The sequence below is a fragment of the Chlorocebus sabaeus genome, chromosome 13, assembly GCF_047675955.1.
Source record: "Chlorocebus sabaeus isolate Y175 chromosome 13, mChlSab1.0.hap1, whole genome shotgun sequence".
In the NCBI taxonomy this organism is placed as follows: domain Eukaryota; kingdom Metazoa; phylum Chordata; class Mammalia; order Primates; family Cercopithecidae; genus Chlorocebus; species Chlorocebus sabaeus.
Window position 1 is genome coordinate 35946991 of NC_132916.1, and position 26009 is coordinate 35972999.

At 42.1% G+C, this 26009-nt stretch overlaps 1 protein-coding gene across 6 annotated transcripts in view; it reads right to left on the reverse strand.

The window, feature by feature from the left end:
* FYN (FYN proto-oncogene, Src family tyrosine kinase) overlaps positions 1 to 26009 on the reverse strand; it is a 207483-nt gene that overhangs the window by 102476 nt on the left and 78998 nt on the right. For all 6 annotated transcript variants that reach the window (XM_008007307.3, XM_038001005.2, XM_073022420.1 and 3 more), the window contains one exon: positions 14806 to 14875. The gene's annotated coding sequence lies outside the window, so the exon portion shown is untranslated. The remainder of the gene's footprint in view (positions 1 to 14805; positions 14876 to 26009) is intronic.

Consider the following 26009-nt stretch of genomic DNA (forward strand, 5'->3'; position numbering starts at 1 on the left):
AGAAGTGACATTTAAGATGAGCCTTGCTGGATAAGCAGAGACTGACTAGAAATTTAAAAAAAAAGATCTTTGCAGCAGATTAGACTTAGACTCTAAGCGACAGCAGGAAGTCATCCCAAGAGGTTAGAACATGAGTGTTCAAAGCCCTCCAAGGGCACAGAGATGGTTTGGTTTTGCCACAGGATTACATTCGAAGTGAAAGAGTTAGCTGTGGTAAAGAGGTGGGTTGGACAGACAGATAATAAAAGGCCTCAGATGCCAGGTTAAGGTGTTTAGGCCTTTCTTGGGGGAATAACAGGAGCCTTGAAAAGTTTTGAAACAAGAGAATGACAAGATTGATATATGTGTAAAAAGGGAAATGTGAAGAGACTTGACACAGAGTAAGCACTTATGTGTGTCAGGCATCACGTCAGCACCACATCTCTTCTCTTTAAATCCTCAAAACAATACCATTTTGGACATGAGAAAGCTGAGTCACAGTAGGGTGGTGACTTGCCCAAGACCCCACAGCTGGTCAGCAATGGATCTCAGATGCAAGCACATGCCCAGTAGCAAAGTTAATGCTTTGCATTTCCTGCCATTTAACCTCAAGCTCACCTCCCACACCATCATGTATTTTCCTCCCAGTCAGAATGGCTATTTTAATAGGGCCTGCAATGTACACTGCTTTTAGGGTTGGAAAGCAGGCAGATTAACCACAAAAATTTCCAATGCACGGGGCACTTCTAGAAATACCATTCAGCCTTCTAAACAAAGCTATATGTAAACCGGTTCTTGCTGTCTGTATTAGTCCATTCTCACACTGCTAATAAAGACATACATGAGACTGGATAATTTATGAAGGACAGAGGTTAAATTGAGTCACAGTTAAGCGTGGCTGGGGAGGCCTCAGGAAACTTACAACCATGGTGGAAGGGGAAGCAATCACATCCTTCTTCACAGGATGGCAGGAAGGAGAAGTGCCGAGCAAAGAGTGAAAGGCCCCTTATAAAACCATCAAATCTTGTGAGAACTCACTTACTATCACAAAAATAGCAGCATGGGGGTAACCGCCCCTATGATTCCATTACTTCCCACCAGGTCCCTCCCATGACATGTGTGGATTATGGAAACTACAACTCAAGATGAGATTTGGGTGAGGACACAGTCAAATCATAAAATGTCTTCTCCTATTACAACACAGTCAAAGGGTCAAGTTGGGAATTCTCCTATTGTGTCCTACAATATCAAAGTAACCAATGATCATAATTTACACATAAAGCTGTAAAAATACACAGGGAATATAGTGGTCCTGGGTAAGTAGCCACCCCAACATCGAATATATTTTTAATGCAATATAAACAGCTGCTCTCAAATAACCTCTGCTCCCCAAATCCAACAAGATCACCCAGTATCCAGGAAAATACAATGCTGTTTTCTGTGTCTACCTTTAAATGACAAAGTCAGTCATGCTATGATCATTTGATCTTTTGACATAGCTGCTCTTCTAAAACTTCAGGTATATTGAAAAATGACAGTAAAAATCAGGTTAGAAAGAGTTAATTCCCTTAATATGTAAAAATCAAAACATACCATGCAAGTAGAACAACTCATATTTTCTTAAATGTGCTCTCCTTGAAGGGCAAAGATTTTTGGTATTTTGGAAGCAATACTTACAAAGGTAACTTGGGCACTATCTTTTTTTTTTGGTTTAGATGAAGTCTCGCTCTGTCGCCCAGGCTGGAGTGCAGTGGCGCAATCTCAGCTCACTGCAACCTCTGCCTCCCAGGTTCAAGCGATTCTCCTGCCTCAGCCTCCCAAGTAGCTGGGACTACAGGCATACACCACCACGCCTGGCTAATTTTTTATATTTTTAGTAGAGATGGAGTTTCACCATGTTAGCCAGGATTATCTTGATCTCCTGACCTCGTGATCCGCCCACCTCAGCCTCCCAAAGTGCTGGGATTATAGGAGTGGGTCACCACGCCTGGCCCTTGGGTGCTATCTTGAAAATTATGTGTGTACTCTAAGATACAGTTGTGGCTAATGGTTTGTTAGAAGAGAGAAAAAACTGCTGAAAGCATCACTTCTATTCAACACACTTGCTGTGCTGTGCACCTACTGTGTGCCAGCACTGAGACCTGTGCTGGGACTAGATAGATCAGGATAAGCAAACTGAATCACATCAGGGGTTGTTAAAATTCCCTTAAAACTAATGAGAGTGTAAAAACAATTTTTTTTTTTTTTAAACGTTAGAATCAAATTCTGAGAGCTATTCCTTTGCAAAACAGGCAGCATACTTTTCACTTCCTTGTCTACTCACACCTCAGGAATCACGTGCTGTGGCTTTTCTGTAAAATTTTCACAACAGAGCCTATCTCTCTACCTTCAAAAGGCAGTGGGGTGGAAGCGGGAACATGTGCATGTATGTGTGTGTGCGCATGTGCGTGTATGTGGTTGTCGGGGATTCCTCCCTTTTTGCTCTGTAGATATACTCATACTTTTCACACTGCAGCGTAATTGTTGGATACGGTTCTTATTCATTAAACAAAGTCCTTCGAGGTATATGCTGTGTCTCGATGTATCTCTGTTTTCCCAGACTAGGAATAATGCCCAGCACTGTTCTTTACATGTTTACTGAGTGAATGAATGATTGTTTCAACTGTGAGCTTTGTCTTCAGACTCCAGAACGTTTGACAGTCAACATATTCCTCATGGTAGGGCAAGTCAAAACTTTCAAAAATTTATATGCACGTGTACAAAGAGATTTCAGGACAAGCTCATTGAGGTGTAACTTATACACAATAAAGTTCTCCCTAAGTGTTGATAAGTGGATACAATTGAGTAAGAGCAGGTGGTTCCTACACACTTGCCAGGGCCCTGTTCTACGGGACTCTGAATGAATGGAGGGGCAGTGGGGCCTGGGGACCCGGATTTTTAATATCTTCTCAGGTGATTCTGGTAAAAACTCCAGGTCAAGAGTCCCTGAAGTAGATGATACTCTGCCACTATATTTTATATTTCCTTTCCTTTTCTCATCCCCAGGCCCATCCATCACTCTCAGTCAACTATTAATATTGAGGATAAAACCAAAACATTTCTGCTCAGCACCATACTTGGAAACAAAATCTAGGTACTCAGCCACTTGGCTGGAGTCAACTATAATTTCTGGTTATTTAGCAGAAATACAGCTGCTAAATGACATTTTGAAATGAACATGAGATATCCACTTAAAGAAATAAAAAGGCTTTGAATCAGAATGGGATAAAAGGATAGTGATGTGGGGGCTCTAAGTGTGTATTATTGTAGGGAAATGGTGGGGAAAGAGAAGAAACCAAGTCACTCCCAACAACACTGCTCTAATTCCAAAGGCAACCCCACACCTAAAGTTTTTTAAACGGTGGATTTTAGGGGATCTGTGAATAGTGAGGTTGACATCAAGTCAAAATCCGAAGGATACAGCACTGAAGAGAACGTAAGAAAATTCGTTTGTATTACAGGAGGGCTGGCTTTGCAGTGCCATCCTTTGGTTACCGAAAGATATCAAAAAACTTGATCTTCTCTAGCCTTCACTTAACTGAGAATGTTGGAAGATGTGGGGTTTTGGCCTCTAATTAGTAATATGGGACAATCTTTTCCCTATTTGAATTTCAATTCTTATAGCTCAGGGTTTGTAGTTCAGTTAAGTCTATCACAACAAACTCCAGGAGTCTGTTGCCATTCTTCTGTCATTTTCTCCCCTGAGACTGTGATTATAATCTAATGATTCAAGTAGTGGGGTCAGTGGTCAGAGACTTGACATTTAGTGGAAATGGAATCTAACCTTTACCAATATTTCATTGTGAATAATACTCAAAATGGGACCAACATATTGGGAGACTATTTGACTAGTTGGAAAAAGGAAACCTAACCACTGTTAATAAAAACAGATGTATAACAGGTCTAAAAAATCAGATATAAACTTGTTCTGCTGAGGTCCTGGGGAGATAACTAGCTAGTAAATATTTTACAAACCCATTGATTAAGATGGGACTTTAAGAAAGAATGAATAAAAAAAAAACCAAAAAACAAAACACCCTGGCTTTGAAAAATGCCAGTGAATTACTTCTAAGAGAAAGAAAATTATGGAAACTCTGCTGTGGAGAAATTTAACAGTATGCTTTACACTATCATTTACAGGCAGTGTATGTTGGTCTCACCAGCTGCCAGGACTGGCAGAAAACTGCTGAGCTAGCAGTCATGACCAAACCAAGCATCTCTCTGTAATTAGAGTTAGCTGGAGAGCGGGAAAATGGCACAAAGAGGACAGGAATATGTGGTTTCAGATGGGGGGAGGGCAAAAAAGCAGATCAAGTTTCTCTTGAGATTTAAATTACAGAACCTAGCTGGGTGTGACCTTGGACTATGTCCTCCGTACCGCTGTACCGCGCCACACTACGTCCTCCATACTGCTGTGCTGCCCAACCCCGTAGCCAGCAGCCACACTGGGCACATTTCAAGTGGCTTGTCCAAATTGAGATATGCTATAAATATAAACTACATGGGAAATTTCAAAGACTTAGTACAAAAATATCTCAATAATTTAACATATTGACGGCATGTAAATGATAATATTTTGGACATATATTGGGTTAAACAAAATATAAAGTTTAATTTCACTCATTTCTTTCTACTTTCTTCTAACCTGGCTTCTAGATAGCTTTAAATTGTACATGCTGCCTGGCTTTGGTTTCTAGTGGACAGTGCTATTCAGACCTTTACTTCTTCACTTGTTAAATGTGGCTGATGGTGGGAAGCTGGGGTGGTTCAGATGGGAAGAAACATTGTGGGTGACATGTCAGGGTAAAGCATTATGGTGACTGCTTGTAGACTGAAAACTTTAGCTTAGTATGAGGAACACACAAGACAGCCAAGCTAATCAAATCTGTCCTAGTTTATTTTGTGTTCTTATATACCTGTGACTGGGTAATTCATAAAGATGAGAGGTTTATTTAGCTCATGATTCTGCAGGCTGGCAAGTTCAAGTAGCATAGCGCTGGCACCTGCTCAGCTTCTCAGGAGGGCCATGTGCTGGGTCAAAACACGGCAGATATGTGTGAAGAGGCCAAACCTAGGAGGGGTGTGTTCACTTTGGAAGAACCCTAACCATTTCCTCGAGATCTAATCCAGTCTTGGGAGTACGAGAACTCTCTATCATAAGAATGGCATCCAGCTGCCCATGACCCAAATACCTCTCAACACTGCCACACTGGGGATCAAATTTCGGCATGAGATTTGGTGGGAACAAACCATAGCAAGGTTTACCTGGGTCCTCCTCACCCTCTCTGTGCTTCAGGTGGTTAACGTGTACAATGAGAGACAGGACCAAATTCTTGCATGATGAAGTAAGTCTACAGAAGCTCTTTACCTGCACCATTCCCGGTCACTCCAAACTCAAGAATAATTCTGGTTAAAACAAGTAGAATGACCAACAGAGATCTTTAGCCTCTGCCAGGACCCATCTGGAGACGCACTTCTATTTATCTGTTAGTTCTGCTTCAGTACCTCTCAGGGATCAACCTGACAGAGTTCCTGTGACATGTTAACACAGTTAAAGACACACAAAGAACAGAGTGCAAGATAGGAACAACAGAGTCACACCCTTCTGAAGGAGTCAGAAAAATTCTAAAAAGCAAAATCCTACAGATGATATGCAGAGGGAAATGTATTTGCATTCTTTTAAACTTACATATGAAATACCTACTACCGTACTGTTAACCTACACAATTAAAAAATCCAAGATTGTATAATAACACCTTGGCCTATGAAGTAATTCAGTTAAATAACACTTCTATGAAACCAAATTTTCCCCCTCTTCAAAAAAATCAAACATCCCCCAAATCGAAACAGTATCACTTCCCAAGCATATTAATTTCTGTGTAAAAGAGGATGTTAAAAACAAACACACAAACAAATGACAATGAAATTCCATTTATAAACAAAGTCTCGGCCTACCCAAGGCTGCCTCAGCCAGCAGTAGTGCTGGTGCTGAAAACTGGCAACTGGGCTGATGAGTTTCACGTATCTGAATTAGTCACCGCCATTGAAAAGTTGGAATGGTTAACATAAAGATCCTGGTTTCCGGTTGGGCACGGCTCATCTGAGGTCCAGCAGCACCTGACCTTTAGATGTGCCTAGCTTGTGTTTCTCCAGCTGCAGTCTCCTGGCTGACTTTCCTTGTTTAGGGACCTACTCAGTCAGGCAGGCACTTGTGGCCTGAGGCAAGAACTGTAGTGGGGTGGGGGTGGGGGGCGTGGGGGGGGGGGTGCCGTGGGGGAGGCACGGCCAGAAGGGATGAGAGGGAACATGGAATTGTTGAAAAATCCTGGCTCTAAACCTGATAGATATGGCTCGATCTTAGCTCTCCCATAGAGTCTGGGTGACCCTGGGCAAGTCACTTCACTAGTCTAACCTGTCATGTGGGAAGAAAGTAAAAAAGGTTCTACATGTGAGGAGCCTGTGTGGTACCCAGCATGCAGTAAATGCTTTGCTAAAGTTATTCCTTCTTATCCCAAAGGCAAGAAAAAAAAACGTTTAGCCCAATCACAGCAAAATCCAGGTGACCACCAAGGAAATGGCTAGAAAACCATCACTGCAAAAATATGAAGGCTTAGGTCATAGACTACAAATAATTCAGGAAGAGAAAGGTAAGAGTAAAAAGTATCAGACAATATTTCAAAGTAATAACTGAATCCGGTGAGGATTATCCATGATTACTGAAGCCACTGGATGCAAGGAAGGCTGGAGCAGGATGTTCACAAATGACCCACGTATCAGCCTACAGATGATTTATTAACTCAAGGTGCACCTTGACACTGGTTAGGTCTGGTTACCATCTTACCCAAGAGATGAAACCTAGCACTGAGGATGGTGGAACAAGGTGACTTCTGCCCCCTGATGTGATGTAATATCAGGTACATGACATCACTGATAAAGTATCCTTGGCAAAGATGTTTAACCTCCACTTAATAACAAGCCTCTAGATCTAACCAATTTTAGGAAGAGAAGAGCACGCTAAACAATGCTGTGAAGAAGCAGACAAGCCCAGAGTGTAAGGTGTTCCATAACACAATGAACTTGAACTTTTCAAAAAGTCATTGTTTAAAGTTATATGATAAATGAAAGAAAAGTTATCAACCAAATTCATCAAGTGTATTTGATTGGTTAGTAGATTTTGGGGTGGGGGTGGGGAGGTAAGTTATAAAATATTGTTTGGGACTATAGTGTTGAAATTTGAATATAAATTAATACTAGATAATATAAAACTATTAAATTTTTAAGATGTGGAAATAGTACTATAGTATGGTTATATAAAAGAATGTCCTTATTCTTAGAAGATGGGTGGTGAAATATTTAGAGGTAAAGTGTCCAGATGTTTGGTACTTTTAAATGGTTCAGCAAAATTTTATATATGTATAATTTATAATATGTATAATTTATATATATAATTAGAAGAGGGAACAAAGCAAATGTTGTAAATGTAGAACAAATGGTGAATTTAGGCAGAGGACATAAAGTGTTTGTTTTACAATTCTCCCAACCAGCAAGTTGGAAATTTGTTTTACAATTCTCCCAACCAGCAAGTTTGAAATTTTCCAAAATAAAAAGTTAAGAAAGAAACTGGGAGAGAAGGAGAGGGAGAGAGGGAAAGAGAGAGGGGGAGGGGGAAGGAGAGGGAAAGAGAGAGGCAGAGGAGGAGGGAGAGGGAGAGGAGGGGGGGAGGGAGGGAGAGAGAGGGGGAGAGGAAGAGGGAGAGGGAAAGAGAAAGGGAGAGAGGGAGAGGGAGAGAGGGGGGAGAAGTAGCGGGGGAGGGAGAGGGAGAGGGAAAGGGAGAGAGGGAGAGGGAGAGGGGAAGAGGGAGAGGGGAAGAGGGAGAGGGGAAGAGGGAGAGGGGAAGAGGGAAAAGGAGAAACACAAAACAGGAAAGAAAAAAAGATGAGATAATATCACTACTCCCTCTCTCCCTCTTTTAGAATCCCTTCAACATCTATATTCAGGTCAGTTGCCCTGGGTTCCTTTCATTCAATATGGTTTTATTTTTACTAATTTAATAAATTTCATTGTGTGCTCATCAAACTGATGTAGCCACTGTCTCAGCTCCCTTGCTGGCTGACATCAAAACTAAACTTTAAACAAAACTCCAACAGCTCCTGTAAGGGTTCACCAGGGAGGTATGAAGTTGAAGATAACAAATCGAAAACTTGTGAAATCAACACCTACTTTGCTATCAGGATGGTTTTAAGTCAGGTGGATGCGAGGCTATGGGCAGAGCATCCTACTGGGCTCTCATCTTTTCCAAAGACAGTACTCTCTCTCACACCTGCACTGGACACTCATGGAGGTAGGACAGGTACAATACAACATGCTGGCCAGCCAGGCCACCGGCGTTTTAGAGAGTCTATTTCCATATGAAGTGTGTCATGCCTGAGTTCTGATGCCTGGGGCAGCAATTGCATGACCTGCAGAATAGCCACTCTGGATTCAACTTTCAGGGAGTGAGAGCTCCCAATGAAGTGGAAATTAATTCTGTGATGCCTTTAACACAGAGAGGGCTATAAAGGATCTGGATTCAGATAATGCGAGTGTGCACCTAGCTCTACTGCATTCTAGTACAACCTCAGAGCAGTGTTTCTCAACAGGGGTGCTATGAACACTGAGTTAGGGACAGTTCTTCACTGGGCAGGACTGTTCCAGGCACTGCAGGACATTTATCATCCCTGCCCCACTTTCGCTTGCATCATGTGCCAATGGCACCTCCCAGTCTTTGTGAGGACAACAACAAACCCCTCCCCATCTCCCACACACATTCCCAAATGCCTCCTGCCTTAGACATCAGCTAAATTCTCTGAGCCTCCAATGGGTGATAACATTGATTACACTGCCTAGGAAGTGGTTTGGGAAGATCAAATGTGCTGCAGCTTTCCCCCCTCCACTTATTAAGGGGATGCAGTCCCCTTAATTTTTGAGATGCAGTCTTGCTCTGTCACCCAGGCTGGAGTGCAGTGGCATGATCTCGCTCACTGCAACCTCCGCCTCACAGGTTCAAGCGACTCCCCTGCCTCAGCCTCCTGAGTAGCTGGAATTATAGGCGTGTGCCACCACGTCCAGCTAATTTTTGTATTTTTAGTAGAGACGGGGTTTCACCATGTTGGCCAGGCTGGTCTCGAATTCCTGACCTTAAGTGATCCACCCGCCTCAGCCTCCCAAAGTGCTGGGATTACAGGCATGCACCACTGTGCCCAGCTAGCTGTTTACAAACTTAAATGAGCTATACAAACGATAACCTAATACACATCTGCACAGGCAGCCTGACATCAGAGGAAGGGCTGTGGGGTGGGACCAACCACCTGGATCCCAGGTGGGAACTATTACAGTCTTACCTCTCTAGTCATGCACTAGAATACGTGACAGCTACTTGTTCTGAAAATGTTTCCCCTTAATAAGTGGGAAATTTTGATTTATAAGTATTGCTACAGATAAAAACTACAGCATAGTGTGAATTTTAGAGTGAAAGCAGATGGCAAATACTTGGATGATTGTAGCAGAGGAGCAGGATGGCCTCCCGCAAAGCAGCTTCAAGGAATCTGGTTTAGAATGTTGCCAAAACTAACCTGGAATGAAAATGATACTTCTCTTAGTGAGCAAGTGATACAATGATTGTGGAAATTACTTTAGGAACCAAGATTACACAGTAACACAGAAGATGACACCCTACCCTCCTATGCCCAGGGCTGATTTTCAAAATGATGTGCTTTAGGGATCTGTCCTTTAAATATGTGAGTGATGCTATGGAAGGGAATCAGTCTTAAAGGGGGGCCAGACTGCTGCATACAACCTCAGATGGAATCGTAAGCCCTGAAGAAAAGTTGAGAATGGAGACTGGAACAGGGATTCTCACAATTTCGTGTGCATAAGCACCGCCTGGAGAGGCTGTTAAGAATAAAGCCACACACCCACCACAGGGATTCTGTCTGATTCTACCAGTCTGGGGTGGGCCAGGATCTGTGTGTTTAACGAGGTCTTAGGCCAATTCTGAGGAAGGGGCCCACAGGCTGCTCAGGGAGACTCAGTGACACCTCTCCAGAGGGCTCTCCGGTGGGAGCCTCCGCCTTTAACTCTTCCCATGGGCTATTCTTGCTCTCATGTTGTGGCCTTCATGACTCGGAATTTAGGTAAAAGTGTTTCTCCAGTCCCTAGGTCTGGTTGGATTTTGGGTTACAAAATTGTCCATTTTCACTCCTTATCTTGGCTTCTCCTCCCGCTGTACACACATTGCGCAAATAAGAAGCTAATCTTCTTTTGCTAAGTGGACAGAAAGTTCTGACCTCTCCTTGAAGGCCAAAAGTCTCAGGTATTAACAGAGAAGTTAAAGGCTGGGATGGAGGAGGTAGAGCAGGTGAAAGGCACAGTCTTAAAGAACAAAAGTAAAAGCAGATACCTACCCTGGGTCACAAGCCAACAGCAAAGGCATGGAAATGGACCCTGAGAATCACTCAGGGGTTGGAGTGGAGCAGGAGCAGTGCTGGCTGGGACACACCGGGTTGCAAAGGGATAGTTTTCCCACAGATACTTACATAAAAATATCTAGTGCCAACACGGTGTTTTTTTCACCTCCCTCAACTCTGCCTATTAGTCAATGTTCCTGAATGCCTCCAAATCCCATTCATCTTAAAAACAGTAGACTGTTAAAGTCTCTGTATCTCTGGACTTGGCCATCTGAAATGAGATCTTTTATCTTCCTCTTCCCTGGCTTTCCAGAATACATTTTCATAGCATTCTTGCAAAAGGAAAGACAATCAGAAAAAGAAAAATGAAGGGTAGTAAAGTTGACAGAATATTACACCACAGCTTTTGGTAAGAAAATATTTATGTCCACAAGCACACACCACACCCTTTCTGGGAAGATATTACTGGCCTAGAAGCCGGGTGAGTGCATCCCAAAATATACTTCACGAAAAGCACCATTACCTTCCCAAAATAGGCCCTATAATTAGGTAAAGTCTTTTGCAGTGGGTTGTCCTGCATCATAAATTGACATATGTTGCTTTAATCTCCCTGCTTCAGCAAATGTAGCCATATTGGGCTACAAAAGCTCTCAGCGACTCACATTTAAACCAGATTGTGGTGTCACTAGCAAACTGATGCAAATAAACAGCTCTGTGTACCAAAATACTCAATCTCAATCATCTGTAATGCGATCTCTCTCCTCCTTAAGCACATTTTCATCACACCAGAACCGCCTTGATTCAAAAAGAAGGACTAGCCCAGATTGAAATACCGTTTAATCTTAGAGGTCATCGAATGACTAACACATCTGAAGAAGCTGGGGTTGAAATTTAAAACACGAGACAATCTCTTTTGTGTAAATGCTGGGATCATGTGTGAGTCTTGTTTTTATCTTTAGTTGACCGTCATTCTCTATAAGCCGTCAGAGGCCCATCTGTCTGTCTGAATTCATTCAGGTCATTTTTTGCTTGGAGTCAGGGGTAATAGAAGGGATAGCCTCGTGGCAGCCTTTCCACTCAGATGATTTTCTGAACAAATTTCTTTAAGTTTTTTAGCTGTATATTTACATATAATCAAATGTTAAGATATTTCAATTTTTAAACCTTCAAAATAATAAGTCCTTTAAACGTTTACACTTAAAAAATTACTTATAATCTCAGAGTTTCTCAGCTGGGCATTACTGAGATTTCGGGCCCGACTGTTCTGCATGTGTGTGCGAGTGTGCGCTGCTGATCTGTGAGATATATTTTAAGACACTGAGCAGTATCCCTGGCCTCCACCCACTAGATGCCACTAGCACACACCCTCTTCCCTCCCCTAATTGTGACAACCCAAAATGGCTTCAGATATTACCAAATGTCCTCTGGGGAGGCAAAACTAACCCCAGTTGAAAACCACTGCTCTCTCTATATGTATTTATGTGTTTATATATCACTTCTTGGCATGGCCAGAAGAAAGAAACCTAGGCTTTTCAAGGTACTCACAAGTTTAGTTGGAAGAATTTCAAACTTCCTATGACTTGTAATGAGGAATCGGAATCTGTGACACAGTACTGCCTCTAAAGATTTATCAACAGCACCATGCTGCCTCAGACTGAGGGTGCCAGGACCTGGCTTCATTTCAGACAAGGCCTATAAGAGGATGAGCTGCGCCTGAGCTCTTTCTTGCACTGCCACCCTCCCTACTTTTAGGAGCTCCTTTCTTAGAAGACTGCGTTAAATAAATCCCTTATGATCCACGACTAGACGCTTCATACTGACTGTGAAAGGAAGAGGATTGGGTGTCTATTAACAGCATCCACAGAAGCAAGCACCCTCTGTGCTCCTCCTGGGCCATACCTGTGCGTCAGCGTGTCTAGTGCTGGTCTAGGTGCACAGGAGAGGTGTGGGGAAGCAGATGCCTCCTCAAGGAGCTCTGCCAGATGGACAGGGGTATGAAAATAGCATCAGAGGACAAAGAGGCCAGGACTGGGAGATGGTAAGTTCACCCAGAGAAGAGAAGATGAATAAGGAAGGACAGTGTCTTCAAATATTTGGTGGGCTGGAGTGTTAGAAAGTGAGCGAACTTACTCTGAAGGTGAGTAAGAGCAATAGGTCATTCAATAAATATTTAACACATTTATGCCTTCTATGTGCCAGGCACTATCCAGGCACCAAGACTCCAGAAAGGAACAAGACCAAGTCCCTGTCCCATGGAGCACATACACTGTATTAATAGTTCAATATAAGGACTGGATGGCTTTTCTTTCTTCCCTCCTCCCTCTCTCCTTTGCATTCTTCACTTTCTTTTTTTTCTTTTTTCTTTTCTTTTGAGATGGAGTCTCGCTGTGTCACCCAGGCCGGAGTAAAGTGGCGCAATCTCGGTTTAATGCAACCTCTGCCTCCTAGATTTGTATTTTTAGTAGAGATGGGGTTTTATCATGTTGGCCAGGATGGTCTTGATCTCCTGACCTTGTGATCTGCCCTCCTCAGCCTCCCAAAGTGCTAGGATTACAGGCGTGAGCCACCGCACCCGGCCTCCTCACTTTCTTTTTAACAAGTTGGGCTAATTGTTCAATTTTTAAATGCTGGGGTTTTTTTCCATTTTTAAAATTCAGATCTAATTAACATTCAGGAGAACTCACCCTTTCTAGTGTACAGTTCTGTGAGTTTTCACCAAAGCATACAACTGCATAAATACCACCAGAACTGAGAGACAGAACAACTATACCTCCCCTCCCCACAAGGGTTTCCCTGTAGGCCCTGATTGTCCTTTTAATTGAACCAAGGTACCCTGTGCAACAGCAAGCTCCTTATCTCTGGAAGAATTTGAATTCCCTTGTCAGGGATCAGTAGAATGTTGTTTTTTTGCTTTTGTTTTGTTTTTTTTGCTAGCAGGGGATTGGGCCAGACAACCCTTGAAGCCATGTCCCTCTCTTTGATTCCATGAAATGGGAGCACAGTCACTTACAGACATCTGACCTTAAACACTGGCCCATCTGCAATGCCACAGCTGAGTCTCCCAACCACAGGTAAAGGCTCCACCCAAAAACCAAATTCTTTCAGTCAAAGCTCAAAAATTTCAGCGCAGCAATCCGATCCCTGTGAAGGCTACGTAATAAGCATAGACAAAAACGTAAAATCAAAAGAAAGGTTTGGAAATGAAAGCTTAAACATGGCAATTGAGGTCCAACCAATGGTGTCATCTATCCCCACCCTTCTTTCCTCATAAATGTGATTCAAAATGACATTAACTCCAAAAATGAACAGAGCTCAAACAAGGTGACCTCCCTGGTTGTGAAGGTGGCAGGAAGGGAGTTAGTTAGCCAGACTTGTCTAAGAATGGGTCTCCAGGGTTGGGAAAGGTGGTAAATGTTGCAGGGATTCCCACAGGTTCTTATGAAGTAAATTTTGGAGGAGGGGTTGTGGTAAGTAGCTGGGATGCTCTAGCAACATCAAAGGGTTGTAACCGGCCCATCCCCAGCAGCCTTCCTGCTGGAAGATAAATACGCCTCTTGGTAGCTTGACTTCAATGGGAAATGTCCAGTCTCCAAACAAGGCTGCTCCATTCCTAAGAATGACTGGCTTTATTGAGCACTTACTATGCTCCAGCACTACCTACCTCATTTTATTCTCACAACAACTCTACGAGGTAGGTAACATGATAAGCCTCATTTTACAGAAGAAGAACCAGGCTCAGAGAGGTTATCTAACAACCAGTAGGTACAGAACTTACATTTTAACCCAGGTCTCCTGATTGCAAAGCCTATCCTCTTACCTTGCTAGCAAGGTCTGGGTGGTCGCTGAATTGAATGTTCTTGGTCTCCCAAGACCACTGTTATGCTGGCTGTGGGCTGGCTCCCAGGCAAGCTGGACTTGTAGCTTCCTTTAATTTCCCATTTCCTAAGCTGCCTGCTTTTCTTTCTTTTAATATATGGGTCACATGGATCTCTCTGTTTTGGAGACTTTTATTCTTTGGGTCTGCACGTTTATTACTCTTATATTATATGGCTGGCTTAGCACATAAACTGTCAAGGGTATTCTTTAACCGGCATCCAGAAACTTTCTAAATCTAGACTTACTACGTTTTAGAAAACCCCATATTGCTTAATACTATCAGCAATAACGAGAAAAAGTCTCACACTGTCAGAAAACATCAATTCAATGTCACATTTAATTATAGAACTCCATTCTGCCTGAGTTTAGTGCAGAAGTAAAAGATGCACAGAACAAGGCAACAGCTTCCCTTTGTAAGCACCATTTTACAGCAAGAGGCATTCGAAGTAAATGCAGCAACACTTACCAAAATTTCCGCCAACGATTACAAACTTTATATACACCACATGTCTTCTACAACAGCGGCAGGACTGGTCCTGGAAAACAATACCACAACAAAAGAAAAACCACATCATTAAACACAAATAATTGAATACATACTATGTTTCTCTTCTGTAAACTGCAGCCTCTTCCTCTGCTTTGGGCACCCATCAATGTACTAAATCCCACCTACCAGTTTTCTCTGTTTTTTTCCCAGTAAGATGAAACCAATCTACAAATCATCTCAGTATTCACTAATAAAAATTTAAATACTAGACAATGAAATACACCAGAAACTATGCTTATAAATATCTGAATGTTTAGCCCTTTGAAATATTTGAAGACAAGAGAACAATGGAAAAATATCTACAGTTGAACTATAACATATTCCCCCAAACCAATTCCTCTTTTCCTTTTTTCCAGTAATATCCTCCCTTCTTGCCAGCTAGCTGTGAGACCCTGGACAGTTTTCCTAACCTTTCTTTTCTAGGTTTTATTATGTGTAAAACAGGGATTACTGTACTGACTTCATAGAGTTGCTATGAGGATTGAATGGTATCAATTAAAGAACATATATACATGACATAGAAGGGCTTATAACAGCCTCTGGCACACAGTAAACACCCAGTAAGCCTGAGCTGTTATCATCATTCTCCCAGTCCCTCAGGCCTGTAAACTAACACGGCCTTCTTCACCTCCACTGCACACCCTGGCCCAGTTCAGCCCCACAAGAGTTCCACAGTGGTGCTGGGAACACATTGCTTCTCCCTATTCTCAACGTTACACTCCATCTGGTCAGCATCATGCCTGGCATACACTGGTCTCTTGGCCTCCAGTTTCTTCCCTTCCCATCCAACTCTCATGGCTGTACAAGGCATCCTTTCTAAACACAACCTATACAGCCTGTCCTTCCTCAATGGATGGACCTTACACCACCTCCTATGACCTCCAAATTTACCTGTGGAGTCATGTTAGCCAGGCACTCAAGCTCACCCCAGCTTTTCCACATCTTCCTATCAAATGCTGTAGTGCCCAGAGGCCTGTCCTGCCTCTGAGCCTCTAGGTAGGCCATCCATTCTCTGGTAGGAGGCCTGGCCATTGTCAAAGGCAGGGGCTCTTTACCTTTTGTGCTGTGGCCGTCTAAGACATCTTTCTCAGAATGATGCTTACAAATGCTTGAAACTAATACATGAAATGCACAGGAGTCAAAAACAGAGTATACTGTTATACGGTTAGCAAAATATTTGACAAAATTGTTATGAGCATCTTTCAATACTTAAATAATTTTCAAGAAGTCTAATACACTGTAATTTTGAAGTACTATTAGGCATAAATGATACTTCAGAATATCTATAACTGTAATATAGTATGAAAATATTCATAATTTCTTTTTTTTTAAAAAAACATGGAATTTATTATTAGGCACTAGGCCTGCTTTGACCAATATTGTAGCCACTAGCTACATCTGGCTATTTAAATTTAAATTAATTAACATTAAATAAGTGTAACAACTTAGCTCCTCTGTGGAATATTCATAATTTCTATGAAGGCCACATAGCTAATGCTACTTTCATAATATTAGGAAACGTACAATTTCAGATAAGGGTTAGAGACGATGATGAGATCATGTTTTTCCCCATCTAACTTCATTGGTCCCCTGAACTACATGCATGGACCCAGCTTTCAGGCCTAGCTTCACTCCCATTGCCTTTTCTACCTTGGTTTTCCCAACTCAGTATTATCTTATGCCTCTTTATTTTTCTCTTTTTAAAAATATTTTATTTCATATAGGTACTTTAAATAAATGTACTACTTTTAAAGTCAGCCTTTTAATTTGTCAGGGAAGGTCCTACCTTTTTCCCTATTTTAAAATTCCTTCCACAGCTAATAATGCCTTGCCTTATCGCAGCACAGAGGCGAGGCGCTCATCAGGACTGTCGAGTCCATCCACAGGTAATGGCGCAATCTGCTTGTCCCACATGAGTTCAGGTAATCATTAATATTATCTCATTGCTGCTTGGCAGCCTATGAGGTCCTAAACATGTGGATGGGACACCTAAGCATTCTATATTTAGACTATACATTACTGAAGGTAGGCAACACAATGTTGTCTTGTTTAATACTTCTCCTTTGAGAGTGAGCAATTAGTCCATGCTGTTGACTGACAGATCACCTGGGAACAGACTAGCTGTTCAATCATTCTGTCAATATACAGGGCACCTGTGTGACACAAAAGCATAATGCCTGCCTTCCTGGGGCTTCAAGTCTAGCAGCCTTCCCCAGCTAGCCCAGAGTAGCAGATAATCTCTCAACCTTTCAGGTCCTTTGAATAGATAAGACACAACTGGTGATTTCCTAAGTATGGGCACTCTGGTGACTCATGCTGGTGAGGCCAGGTACAGTTGCTCTGGTCTCTACAGGAGACCACACCAAGCTCCAGCTTCCCATCAGTCTCACAGATGTGAACCGGTGGTTCTGAGGCAGGTGGGACAAACAGACTGAGCAGTGAAATTCCATGTCCCCTCCTGGGTGATGTTGTCTAGCACATGAGGTCCAGGACAGCAACTACCACAGTGACTATCTCAGGAAGATCTACTCAGCACCTGTCCACATACTTTGCTAAGCCCACTGAGCCTGTGATTGTCCAGCTTCAGGGTGGACACTGGTCCTTCCATCTTATCAGCCTTTTTCCTAAACAGCTGCAGCACAGGAATCCTGTGTATCTTTTGTCAAGCACAACAAAATAACAGAACAGTTCTTCCTTTTCAAATGAATAGAGCATAATGACTTTCTCCACTGAAAACTACTTATAAGCGCATTGTGGCCATTCACTTTGGCAGAAATTCACCATTGGCAGCATTTTTCATACCCAATATCATGACAAGTGACTCTTAGGACAAGTGGGGGTGTACTCTCCCTCCCCAATAACCATGACTGATGAGATTTCCACTCACAGAACAAAGGCTGGATTTGGCACACTCTTTTTATACTTAAGGCTATTTCAATCCATTTCATTTGAATTTGTTCTTTTTGAGACACACCAGATATATGGTATTCATTACTAATAAAAATAGCTGAATGATAGCAAAACAGGTGGCATGACTGTTTTATCTTTTGTTTCAAGAACTGCAACGCCTGCATCACCATAAATGAATAAAATTTTTGTGAGTGCTCCCACATAACAATTCTGCTTTTAATACATATCACAGACTATTGTATGACTCCCGGTATAAAGTTAAAATGCTAATTACACGCTGAACACAAGCATCTCTAATATAGTTCTCATCTGCATGTGGTCATTCCCTCTTTCTTCTTCCCGACAAAGCCCCCATGTTTCTGCACCCACAGTGCCCATGGGCACATGGCAGCAGCCCCAGCTGCGAGTGGGGGTGGGACAGTCTGAGATTTTGCAGTGTGCTGACCTGCAACATTCGCATCACCCGCGAGCTTGTAAGAGCTGTCGGCTGAGGCCTCACCCAAGCCAGCTGAATCAGAATTTGATTTTGAAAGTTTCCCCAGGTGATCTGTGTGCACACGGAAGTTTGAGAAGCATTGATCCAAGAGATATCCATTCCTACTGACAGTGATTGGTTTAAGAATAAGCATGTGGCCCAGTTTAAGCCAATGTGATGTGAAGAATGTTTTTCTGGGAGCTTCTACTCACTCCTTTGGGAGAAGCTCCCTCCTCTGAATGTAGTGTGGAATGTGACACCTAGAACTTCTACAGCTATTTTGTTCCAGTATAAGGATAAAGCTGGTCCAGAGACAGAACAAACACAGTGAAGCAGAGTGTACGTTACTGCATTAGGTTGGTGTTGAAGTCTGTGTCACCTCTGGATTTCCAATAAATGTCTTATTGTTTAGGACTCCTTGACTTGGGTTTTCAATTACCTGCAGCTGGAAAACATCCTGACTAATCAGTCTCCAATAAAGCATCACAAAAAGAATAGAATGCCAAGGCCCTGGGCTCAGTCACATGTGGGACAAGGCAGTATGTCCAGAGATCAAAGCCATAGTTCAGAAACTCGTTTTGCTCAGGGAACTGACCCCATAGTATTTCCAGTCCTGATAACCATGGTACATTTTGCACATTTCCAAAAGCTTTCTAAATCAGCCACTCTAAATGATCAACTGGAGGAAATGCTGAACACTTTCCAAATTATTTTAACCAGGATGGTCAACAGTTGCCTTCCCCAGAAGCCATACTGATATGTCATTTCCTGCAAAGACAATGGGAGACTAATTGCTCAGCTTCAGACTCTAACAGGGAAGACAACCTGTGACATGTAATTACTGAAGGGTAAAAAAGGAAAAGCTTGAGGCTCTCCGAATCTGTTTCTGGATCTGCTCCAATTACTTGGGGAAAATGAAAAAATAAAAAACAAAAGAGCCAGCTGGTCTGGGAAAATATTTGAGGGGCTGGCAGTTCACTTAGGCAGTCACCCATACAACTTTATACATATCATTGGTACTTATTAAAGACCTTTTTGAGGAAACCAAATAGACCAGCTATTATACAAAATCATACGTGGCTTTGGTCTAATTCTGCTTCACACATAGAAGTGATAGAGTCAAGGAGAAATGCATGTCTAAATGGACATTATCTCTTTGGTGTGTCCTAACTTCTTAGCCACAAGAGCGTATTCCTGGGGTTAGGTTTGTTGTATGGACTTGATGAAGAAACGTGCTTTCCATCAAGGAGTGGAACATTGATTGGTTCTCCACAGCATGTTCCCAGGTTCTATCTCCTCAGAACTCCTTCTCTCTCAATACTGTTTTGCTATCTCTTTCCTGCTACATACACTTCCACTGTCCCAACTGTCATCCCATGGAATAAGTTTCACACTACATTTCTAGATCTATCTCCCATGTTCCCAGTTCCTCTGCCACCCCCTACAGAGATAGTGCCTCGAGGGTACGGATTCTGTTTTGGTTACTGTTATTTTCCCAATGCTTGGCACAGTGGCTGGCACTGAGTATGAAATGTTTGTTGAATGAATAAATGGAAGGCTTCACTCAGACTCACAGAAGCTCTTGCCATCACCACCTCTCTCTGACTCTGGCCTCTCTTTCCCCGCCCTCCCAACACACACAAACGCTGGTTACAGCACTTTTCATGTCACTCCCAGACTGTCTCAGCTGGAAAGGATTTAGCAGCCCAGGCCTATACTTTACAGGGAGAAAATGGGTCCAACGAGGCCAAGAGACTTGCCCAAGTTCTTATTAGTGGGTGGCAAAGATAGGATTTTAACTCAAGACCCAGCACCCCTGCTACCAGGCAACTGATCAGTTCAAAAATCTTCAATGGTCTTTCAGTACACCCTTGTACAGGGTCTGGTATGTAGTAGGCATTTAATATTTGTTGAGTCACTGACTGAATAAATTAATGGGTCTCATGCATATGCCAATGGGTTTTTCTTAAAGTGGAACCCTCCTCAAAAGACAGACAATATCCTTGTATACAGAATGAAGATGAGAGGAGCCGCTCTCTCCTCTAGAATTGGGGGAGCAGCTGGCATCCCAGACCTCTTCCCCTGCAGTGCCTGAGCCAGCTCCCAGGAAACTCACGGCTTGGTGACACTGCTAGAAAGACCAATGACTTCCACAAAATTTTCAGCTTTGCACTCAAAGCCATCCACCATCATTCCAAACCCACCTCATCGGCAGTATCATTCATTTCTTCCTCCTCCCTCATGCCTTGCCTTCTCAGAGCACTTGCTGTTCTCAACATTTGTCCCTCCTTTGAGCCTTCACCTGTCCTATTTCCTTTCTTATTGTGCCCTCACCTCCACCTGCAAGAACACAGAACCAACCTGTCCCTCAAGCCAACTCTAGTATAAATCCCTCCCTGAAGTTCTTGCCCAGTTTCCTCCATGAGAATTAGTCTTACTCTCTATATACCTCTACTGTACAACTTTTCACACTATCGCTGCAAGGAAAATGGCCAGGTCCTTGAGGGCAAGAACCCAGGCTAAATGTATCTTCAAACGACTGGCACCTTGTCTGACCCAATGCCTTGCACAGGGGAGACAGTTCTAGTCATTCTGTTGCATTCAAAGGGCTTCATTCACCCTTTTTTGTTCACCTCTGTGACCAAATTACATACATTTTGTAACTGAGATTCCAATTTTTCCTCTAGCGTGTGTAGACTGATGATACAGCTAACACATACTTGCAGGGCCCACTTGCTAAGGAACCACTGTGTGAGTCTTTGTTGAGTCTCATTTTCAAAAGCAAAGAATGGAGGTAAGGGGGCATAGGGAGCATGAATTCCCCTCCCCTCCAAAGCTCTCTGTGCCCATGGCTGTCCTGTGCAACATGAGGTACAAGCTGTGACGCTTGTGCACAAAAATAACCGTCAATTTAAAATACAGCATAGTTCTGCAACCTGCCATGCTACAATATTCTCTGCAAGCCCAAACTTGATTGTCTGAAAAATTAAAGAGTTCCAAATGGTGAAAGAAACCATTAAACAAGGAAGCACACAAACAAAGCCCAATCGCCAGGGAGGAGGATGCGAACTAGAAAATACAGGGTTTCCTAGGAAACTGAGCTTACTTTTGACTAACTGTGGCCTTCCCTTTCACTGGATAAACTGGGTGGAAGGGAGGTGGGAGGGGTGCTCTGAGAAGGCAACGCTGACCCATCTGCTTCCCCTGCCTGCAGGGGCCAGAGTCCTTCTGGCTATACTCCAACAAGAGGGCAGACTCAAGCAAGGTTGTGGTTGTTGTTTTATTATTTGCTGGAGTGGGAGTAAACAGCGGAGAGAGAAGAGGAGGAGAAGGACGAGGAGAGATGAATAGAAAAAGAGATGAGCATGGAATGTGCTCAGCCAGCAGAAAGGAATTATTGACCACAGAATGAGGGGGCAGGAAGGTCGTAAGCTGGCTGCTCCCTTCACATCGGCTATTGCCAGGTCAAGAGGGAATCAGAGGCTCACTGTTGAGCAAGGCACCAATACAAGCTCCTGCTCAGCTGCCCTAGCGGCCAGATGCAGGGGTCCCAGCATCCATGGCTCTGAAGCTGGACTGGAGAGACAAAGATTTGGGGCTCACTGGCACACATGGGTGTGCAGAATCATGTAAATGGATGACTGGATGGGTGAGGGTAGGGCTTTAGCTCCCCATCTCCAATCCCCATCAACTCCCAGGTAATAGGAGTAGTAGCAGCAGTAGTACTGATATCATTTCATATTATTATCACTATATTTCAACCTTAAGGCCATGGGTACCCAGTTTATTTGGGGAAGAAATAAAAGAAGCAAATGGCATTGGAATAATCAGCTGACTATTGGGAGGAAAAAACAACAATTCTGCTTCTATGAGACTCATGAGAATGAAGTATACAGTTATAATAATCATATCTTTCTTTTCTTACTGGTAATGAGTTCCTGTCAGGTGATCACATCACATGTATCAGGAAAAAAAGAAAATAAAACAAAAACTCTGTTTTGTAGTATACTTGAATTATTTCTGACTTGCCCTTTTAAATTAAGTTGTTCCTAAGATCTGCAATCCACAGTCTGAACAGACACACTGCTTTGCTATGATGCAAACGCAGCAGCTGGACATGTCTAGCTCTTTTCCAACCGGATTACTGCTCCCAAGTCCCTCCAAGTAGACATTCTGGAGTGGCTCTGGGGAAGGCTCATGAAATGCACACAGTATCACAATGTCGCCAAGATCAAGATTAATAATGATGTGTGCAGAGCCCCTTGAGTTTAGGTTGGCTACAATATCAGAATCCCAGAACCTTGGGGCTGAACGGAATGTTAAAGAATATCTAGTCTGATAGTTTTTAAGCTATTCTTTAGTACCAGAACTGTGTGTGCATGTCTATATATATATGTGTGTGTGTGTGTGTGTCTATGCCAAATGTGTAACAATTATGCCAAAAGATATCCAGCTAGCACACCACATACCTGGAGAATCCATTATAATGGGAAATATTTTATTATAAAAAAAATTCTTTTCTTGTTATTGGTAGTTCTAACCTTAGAAACACACACACGTGCACATTTCGAAGGGCTTAATTCCAAAATATTAGATAAAAGTGCAACAGAACAGCTCTGGTTCAAGAGGGAAAGGACTCAAACTCCTACCACCATGGCCATCCTCCTGGCCTACCTGGTACTTCCGGGTAACTCTAAGGTCCTAAGAACACTGCATATCTCAGATCAAGTCTCCCACCCCTATCCAGTATCTGAGTCTTGTCTCAGCATCTCTTCCAGCCTATGTGCACGTTCTCAATGTTGCAACACTGGAGACCAAGGGCATCTACCAGGGGTTCCCTACCAAGGACCTGTTTTATCCACCTGAGCCTCCCACATTTTGAATCATCTCACTAACATTGCATTTTAAAGTAATAATTGATTTATTTTCCCAGCTCTGATTTGGAGTCAGGGAGATCTTGATTTGAAACTCAGTTCTGCTAAGCTTGGTAAACTTGGAAAAATTCCTCAATAATGTGAAGTAGTAAGCCTAGTAGAAGCCTTCCTTCTCACTCTTGGCTTTTTATTTCACCAATACAAATCTCCATCAAAAGAACACCTAATACCTAGGAATAAGTCCAAAAAAGATATGTAAGACTTTATGCTGAAAACGACAAAATGTTATCGAGGGAAATTACAGAAGACCTAAATAGAGGGTTGGGCCATGTACATGGGCTGGAAGTCCAGTATTTTTATATGTTGATTCTCCTTGCAATTGCATCTTAACTTCACCGTCATTTTTTTTTTAAACTAGGTGTTTTTTTTTTCTTCTGATGGAAGTTGACAAGCAGATTCTAAAGTTTAAGGAAATGCAAAGGGCCGAAAGCCTAGTTAATCCTGAACAAGAGGAACAGGGCTGGAAGACTTACTCTACCAGATATCAAGATTCATTACAGAGTAATAGTTTATAGCATTTGTGCAAGGCCAGACAAACAGACCAACAGGACAAAATAGAATGTCCAAAAATAGAGCTACACAGTTACCTAACTTACACAAAGGTGACAATGAAGTAATAAATGTATAAAAGTATGTATAAATGTATAAAAATGAAGTATAAATGTATAAAAATAAAAGTAATAAATGCTGGGTTCACTGGGTAGTATAGATTGAACTGTGTCCCCCAAAAAGATATGAAGTTCTAACCCCCAAGTACCTCGGCATCTGATTTGGAAATAGGGTTGTTGCAGATGTGATTAGTTAAGATGAGTTACAGTGAATTAGTATGGACTCTGAATCCAATGACTGTCCTTAAAGGAAGAAAAAAATCTAGACAGAGACATGTGGGGAAGACGGCCACGTGGCCACAGAGACAAGAGGTCAGAGCAATGCAGCTGCCAACAAAGGAATGCCAAGGATTCCTGGCCACCACCAGAAGCTGGGAATAGGCAAGGAAGGACTCTTCCCTAGAGCTTTCATCAGAGAGACCACGACCCTGCTCACACCTTGATTTTGGACTCCTAGCCTCCAGAATCATGAGAGAATAAATTTCTGCTGTTTTAAGCCACCTATTTTGTGGCACAATGTTGTAATAGCCTAGAAAATGAATACACTGGGTATCCGTATGAAAGACATGAATCTTAATTTCCACCATACACCATGCAAAAATTAATTCTGGGTGGAGAATAGAACTAAATGTGAAAGGCAAAATAATAAAGCTCTTAGAAGAAAACATAGAGAACACCTTCATACATTGTAATAGGTAAAGATGTTTCTTAAAAGAGAACACAAAAAAGTGTTAACCACGAAGGAAAACTGATAATTTGGACTATACTAAAAATAAAAATGTCTTCATCAAATGACATCAACAGAATCAAAGGGAAGCCACAGAGTGGAGAACATAATGGCAATACATATATACAACAAATAACCCTAAAATCAGTAAGGAAAAGGCAGAGAATCCAATAAAGAAACAGACAAATACTTGAGAAGACAAAACAGAAAATCCAAATGGTCAATAAACATATAAATGCTCCAGTTCAGTCATCAAATAAAGGCAAATTAAAACCACAACGCATTACCAACACATCTACAGGACTGGCTAAAATGATAAAGACTAAAACCATGAAGTATTGGTAAGGATATAGAGCAACTGAAACTCATACATTGCTAGGGGGAGTGTCCACTGATAACTGGCAGTTTCAATTGAACACACACATCCTGTGATCCCAGATCCTGCCATCCAGAGCCTATCCTACAGAAATGCTACATACACTTACCCATGGACATGCACAAGAATGATCCTACCAGTACTATCTGTAATAGCCCCAAACTCGAAATAACTCAAAAGGCCACTTGCAATAGAAGGGCTAAATACATTTTGATATTGTTAAACAGTATTACACAGCAACGAAAATGAACAAAGTACTACTCATAACAACATGGATGAATCTCCTAAATATAATGTTATTCTATTACGACACAAGAGAGTGCAAACTCAGGGACATCCAGGCTGTCCCCCAGTCTTACGGCAGCTTGACCTCTGCCTTCTGCTGAGTCCTCTCCTGCTTCTGGTCAATTTTATTTATATAAAGTTCATAATAGATAAAACCAACCTTTCTTGTTAGAATTCATGCTATTAGTTACCCTTGATGGAAACTGGGGTGTATAGGGACTAGATGGGGACCCGAGGGGACTCCTAGTGTTTAAGTGACATTCTTTTTCCACCTGGCTGCTGGTTACAAAGAAGAATTCACTTTGCGAAAATTCATTATCAGTGCACTTAACAATTTGTGCACTTTTCTGCATGAATGTTATATTTCAATAAAAAAAAATCATCTCAGGGATAACACAAGGAAACCAGAAACAAAACAGAGCTCTTATAAGTACTGAAAGCAAAAAAGCACAGCAATTTAATTTAAGCAAGATAATTCGAAAATGTGCTGCACTAAAAGCTTAAAAGTGCCATTTCATTAAATTGTGTTTTTAAATTCACTTTAAGATGACTGTCAGGCCAAAGCTATTTTATTATTATATGTTACGATGGCATGAAGCAAATAGTCTCAAAATAAAATAATACAAATCATTTAAATTTTATCTTACTGATTTTTTAAAGTGAAGTTTTGGATATTCAAGCCCCCTTTTTTTTTTCATGTTAATTAAAAACCGTTTCCTGGGGTCTTGGTTTACAGTCTGTGCATTTCCAGATGGGAAAGCCCTTGGGATAAAGGGGTTTCCTTCTGCGGCACAAAATAGGCACTCAA